This window comes from Zea mays, chromosome 8 (genome assembly GCF_902167145.1).
Source record: "Zea mays cultivar B73 chromosome 8, Zm-B73-REFERENCE-NAM-5.0, whole genome shotgun sequence".
In the NCBI taxonomy this organism is placed as follows: domain Eukaryota; kingdom Viridiplantae; phylum Streptophyta; class Magnoliopsida; order Poales; family Poaceae; genus Zea; species Zea mays.
This window is the reverse complement of record NC_050103.1, coordinates 33,267,341-33,273,318: the sequence shown is the minus strand read 5'-3', so window position 1 is coordinate 33,273,318 and position 5,978 is coordinate 33,267,341.

Sequence of the window (5,978 nt, the reverse complement as noted above, 5' to 3'; positions counted from 1 at the left end):
ACACAAAGCCCTAGTGACTAGTGAGAGTGATTTGCCGTGTTCATTTGAGCTCTTGCGCTTGGATTGCTTCTTTTCTTTCTCACTTGTTCTTGAGATCACAACTCCATTGTAATCAAGGCAAGAGGCACCAATTGTGTGGTGGCCCTTGCGGGGAAGTTTTGTTCCCGGCTTTGATTTGAGAAGAGAAGCTCACTCGGTCCGAGGGACCGTTTGAGAGAGGGAAGGGTTGAAAGAGACCCGACCTTTGTGGCCTCCTCAACGGGGAGTAGGTTTGAGAGAACCGAACCTCGGTAAAACAAATCCGCGTGTCTCACTCTTCATTATTTGCTCGCGATTTGTTTTGCGCCCTCTCTCGCGGACTCGTTTATATTTCTAACGCTAACCCGGCTTGTAGTTGTGTTTATATTTGTAAATTTCAGTTTCGCCCTATTCACCCCCCCTCTAGGCGACTATCACCCAGCCCAGATGGGTCGGCGCGAGGCCGAGCGCGAAGGGGGGAAGTGAGGCAGCCGGAGACGGGCGTGAGAGAGGTGGAAATCCCGCGGCCTTCGTGTTCGTCCAGCGCCCAGGTCAGGTGCGCTTGCAGTAGGGGGTTACAAGCGTCCACGCGGGAGAGGGAGCGAGCGGCCTCACGCGAGCGCCTATCCTGTCCTCGTCCCCGCACGGCCAACCCTCCGTAAGAGGGCCCTGGTCCTTCCTTTTATAGGCGTAAGGAGAGGATCCAGGTGTACAATGGGGGGTGTAGCAGAGTGCTACGTGTCTAGCGGAGGAGAGCTAGTGCCCCAAGTACATGCCGTCGTGGCAGCCGGAGAGGTTGTGGCACCCGGTTCGTGTGGTGTCGTTGCCGTCGGAGGAGCGCCGGAGCCTGGCGGAAGGACAACTGTCGGGGCTGTCGAGTCCTTGCTGACGTCCTCTTGCTTCTGTAAGGGGGCTGAGAGCCGCCGTCGTCACAGAGCGTGCGGGGCGCCATCATTGCCTATCTGGCGGAGCGAGCCAGATGGGACGCCGGTCTTGTTCCCCGTAGCCTGAGTCAGCTTGGGGTAGGGTAATGATGGCGCCTCCCGTTGACGTGGCCGGCCCGCGCCCTAGGTTGGGCGATGTGGAGGCTCCTCTGAGGTCGAGGTCGAGTCTGTCTTCTGTGGCCGTGGTCGAGTCCAAGCCCCTGGGTCGGGCGAGGCGAAGACCGTCGGCTGAGGCCAGGGCTGAGTCCGAGCCCTGGGGTCGGGCGAAGCGGAGTTCGTCGTCTTCTGGGGCTGAGCCCAAGTCCGAGCCCTGGGTCGGGTGGAGCGGAGTTCGCCGTCTTCCGGGGCTTAGCCCGAGTCCGAGCCATGGGTTGGGCGGAGCGGAGTTCGCCGTCTTCAGGGGCTGAGCCCGAGTCCGAGCCCTGGGTCGGGCGGAGCGGAGTTCGTCGTCTTCTGGGGCTGAGCCCAAGTCTGAGCCCTGGGTCGGGCGAGCGGAGTTCACCGTCTTCCGGGGCTTAGCCCGAGTCCGAGCCCTGGGTCGGGCGGAGCGGAGTTCGCAGTCTTTAGGGGCTGAGCCCGAGTCCGAGCCCTGGGTCGGGCGGAGCGGAGTTCGTCGTCTTCTAGGGCTGAGCCCAAGTCCGAGCCCTGGGTCGGGCGGAGCGGAGTTCGTCGTCTTCTGGGGCTGAGCCCAAGTCCGAGCCCTGGGTCGGGCGGAGTGGAGCTTCCTATGGTGCCTGAGGTCGAGCCTGACTACCTGTCAGTCTCACTCTGTCGAGCGGCACAGCAGTCGGAGCGGCGCAGGCAACGCTGTCCTTCTATGAGGCCGGTCAGTGGAGCGGTGTTGGCGTTCCGAGACCGGGGGGTCCCTGAGCCGACGAGTGAATGTCGTCGCGTGCCCCAGCCCAGATGGGTCGAGCGCGAAGGGGGGAAAAGCGAGGCGGCCGGAGACCGGCATGAGAGAGGTGGGAATCCCACGGCCTTCGTGTTCGTCCCGCGCCCAGGTCGGGTGCGCTTGCAGTAGGGGGTTACAAGCGTCCACGCGGGAGAGGGAGCGAGCGGCTTCAAGCGAGCGCCTGTCTCGTCCTCGTCCCCGCGCGGCCAACCCTCTCTAAGAGGGCCCTGGTCCTTCCTTTTATAGGCGTAAGGAGAGGATCCAGGTGTACAATGGCGGGTGTAGCAGAGTGCTACGTGTCTAGCGGAGGAGAGCTAGCGCCCTAAGTACATGCCGTTGTGGCAGCCAGAGAGATTTTGGCACCCAGCTGGTGTGATGTCGTGGCCGTCGGAGGAGCGATGGAGCCTGGTGGAGGGACAGCTGTCGGAGCGGTTGAGTCCTTGCTGACGTCCTTTTGCTTCCGTAAGGGGGCTAAGAGCCGCCGTCGTCACAGAGTATGCGGGGCGCCATCATTGCCTATCTGGCGGAGCGAGCCAGATGGGACGCCGGTCTTGTTCCCTGCGGCCCGAGCCAGCTCGGGGTAGGGTGATGATGGCGCCTCCTGTTGACGTGGTTGGTCTGTGCCCTAGGTTGGGCGATGTGGAAGCTCCTCCGAAGCCGAGGTCGAGTCTGTCTTCCGTGACCGAGGTCGAGTCCGAGCCCCTGGATCGGGCGAGGCGGAGTTCGTCGTCTTCTAGGGCTGAGCCCAAGTCCAAGCCCTGGGTCGGGCGGAGCGGAGTTCGCCGTCTTCTGGGGCTGAGCCCGAGTCCGAGCCCTGGGTCGGGCGGAGCGGAGTTCGCCGTCTTCTGGGGCTGAGCCCAAGTCCGAGCCCTGGGTCGGGCGGAGCGGAGTTCGCCGTCTTCTGGGGCTGAGCCCAAGTCCGAGCCCTGGGTCGGGCGGAGCGGAGTTCGCCGTCTTCCGGGACTTAGCCCGAGTCCGAGCCCTGGGTTGGGCGGAGCGGAGTTCGCCGTCTTCCGGGACTTAGCCCGAGTCCGAGCCCTGGGTCGGGTGGAGCGGAGCTTCCTATGGTGCCTTCGGCAGGGCCTGACTGCCTGTCAGTCTCACTCTGTCAAGTGGCACCGCAGTTGGAGTGGCGCAGGCGGCGCTGTCCTTCTGTCGGGCCGGTCAGTGGAGCGGCGAAGTGACGGCGGTCACTTCGGCTCTGCCGGCTGGGGGGCGCGCGTCAGGATAAAGGTGTCAGGCCACCTTTGCATTAAATGCTCCTGCGATTTGGTCGGTCGGTGCAGTGATTTGGTCAGGGTTGCTTCTTGGCGAAGACAGGGCCTTGGGCGAGCCGGAAATATGTTCCCTGCTGGAGGGGGGCCTCGGGCGAGACGGAAACCCTCCGGGGTCGGCTGCCCTTGTCTGAGGCTAGGTTCGGGAGAGGCGTGATCGAGTCCCTCGAATGGACTGATCCCTGACTTAATCGCACCCATCAGGCCTTTGCAGCTTTGTGCTGATGGGGGTTACCAGCTGAGAATTAGGAGCCTTGAGGGTACCCCTAATTATGGTCCCCGACAGTAGCCCCTGAGCCTCGAAGGGAGTGTTAGCACTCGCTTGGATGCTTTCGTTGCACTTTTTTGCAAGGGGACCAGCCTTTCTCGGTTGCGTTTTGTTCCGGTGGGTGCGCGCGAGCGCACCCGCCGGGTGTAGCCCCCGAGGCCTCAGAGGAGTGGTTTCACTCCTTCGAGGTCTTAATGCCTCGCGTAATGCTTCGGCTGGTCTAGTCGTTCCCTCATGCGAGCTGGCCGTAGCCCGGGTGTACGGTCGGGTCCCAAGTTCTCGGGCTGGTATGTTGACGCTGTCAACGGTTCGGCCGGAGCCGGGTTTGCGAGAGCAGCCCCCGAGCCTCTGCACAGGGCGAGAGGGCGATCAGGGACAGACTCGGCTTTTTTACATACGCCCCTGTGTCGCCTTTCCTCAAGGAGGAGGGGGGGGAAAGCGCCATGTTGCCCTCGATGGGCGCCGAACATGGTGTCTCTGGTGAGCTGCAAGCAGGTAATCCGAGTGGACGTCCGTGCCCCGTTCGTTAGGGGTCGGCTAGGGGCCCAGAGGCACGCCCAGAAGTACCTGCGGGTGATCTGCCGGACCCGGTCCCCTGGCGACAGGGTCCGAGGGCTCGATGCCTCCCTCTGATGGGATTCCGTTACAAGATCGTTCCCGCTGGTCTCGGAAATGTCCTAGGGTACCTCGGGAGCGCAGCCCGAGCCTTGGTTATGTATCGAACGTACCCATGGTCATCCCTCGCTCGGCGTCTGAGGCGGCTGTGAACCCTTCGGGGGGCAGCCTTCGAACCCCTGATCAGTAATGGGCGCAGAGCCCGAGTAGCCTGAGGCGGCCGTGGAACCCTTCCGAGGGGTCGGCCTTCGAACCTCTGACCAGTAGTGGGTGTAGGGCCCACGCGATCTGAGGCGGCTGTCGAACCCTTCCGGGGGCCAGCCTTCGAACCTCTGATCAGTAGGGAGGCTCAGAGCCTGGTTCCTTCACGGGGAAGGATCCTTTTCGGGGTATCCCCCTTTCCCGGTCCCTGTTGCAAGAGAGAGAAAGAGGAAAAAAGGAAAAGGATACGAAATCGAATGACGCGGCGTACCTTTTTTTGACGCGGTCATTATGGCAAAGGCGAAGCGTCGCCCGCTTCTCCCGCCAGAGGCGCCGCCTGTCCCGCCGCGGAGTTAATGCGACAGGGTGAGTGGTTGGCGGGGCGGCCGTTGCGCGTGCGCGAGCCGTTCGAGGAACGGAGCACGGGCGCGTTGTCTTCACGTCGTGAGAGAGGGTTCTCTTGCTGCCCCCGGATGGGACGTGAGCTTGGCGGACGACGGGGCCGCTGCTCCTGCCCGCCTGCCACCGCCATTACTGCCGGCCCATTTTTGGCCGCATTGACCGTCGCGCCAGGCTGGCGCTGCTGGGTCGCGCGCTGGGTCGCCTCGAGTCGTGGTATTGGTTCCGCAGTCGAGGAGACGCGGTAGTGGCGCTAGTGGTGGTGCAGTTGCATGCACGAAGCATTTGGCGCGTCGGTTGCATGACGCGTGGGCCTGGGCCCCCATGCCGGGCGTGTTGGGAGTCGGAGAAGTGCGCCCACTTGGCGCGGTTGCATGCCGCCTGCATGGCTGCCCGCCCTTTCGCCCGCTGGTCTGGGCAAAAGTGGAGGGTCGCTTGTAACCGCTGGGCGGTTGTGCGCACCGCGCACGGCGGTTTGGCTTCTTCTGCTCTGAGCCGGTTTGCTAGGTCGGACCTTGCCGAAGGGGTCGTCGATGCCGAGGGTGCTGCTGCCGCGTTCCAGCGTCAAGACCCGAGCCTTGACAGTTGGCCAGCTTGTATGTTCCGGGCTTTAGAACTTTGGCGATGACAAACGGCCCCTCCCAGGGGGGCGTGAGCTTGTGCCACCCTCGGGCGTCTTGTCGCAGCCGAAGCACCAGGTCGCCCACCTGGAGGTCTCGGGATCGGACCCCTCGGGCGTGGTAGCGTCGCAGGGACTGCTGGTACCGCGCCGAGTGTAGTAGGGCCTTGTCCCGAGCCTCCTCCAGCTGGTCCAGCGAGTCTTCTCGGCTAGCTTGGTTGCTTTGGTCGCTGTAGGCCCTCGTCCTCGGGGAGCCGTATTCCAGGTCTGTGGGCAAGACGGCCTCGGCCCCGTAGACTAGGAAGAACGGCGTGAAGCCCGTGGCTCGGCTCGGCGTTGTCCTCAGGCTCCAAACCACCGAGGGGAGTTCCTTCATCCATCGCTTGCCGAACTTGTTGAGGTCGTTGTAGATCTGAGGCTTGAGCCCTTGCAGAATCATGCCGTTGGCCCGCTCTACTTGCCCATTTGACATGGGGTGAGCTACGGTGGCCCAGTCCACCCGGATGTGGTGATCCCCGCAGAAGTCCAGGAACTTTCTGCCGGTGAACTGGGTGCCGTTGTCGGTGATGATGGAGTTCGGGACCCCGAAGCGATGGATGATGTTGGTGAAGAACGCCACCGCCTGCTCGGACCTGATGCTGTTCAGGGGTCGGACCTCGATCCACTTGGAGAATTTGTCGATGGCGACCAGCAGGTGCGTGTAGCCCCCGAGTGCCTTCTGTAAGGGGCCGACGAGATCCAGACCCCA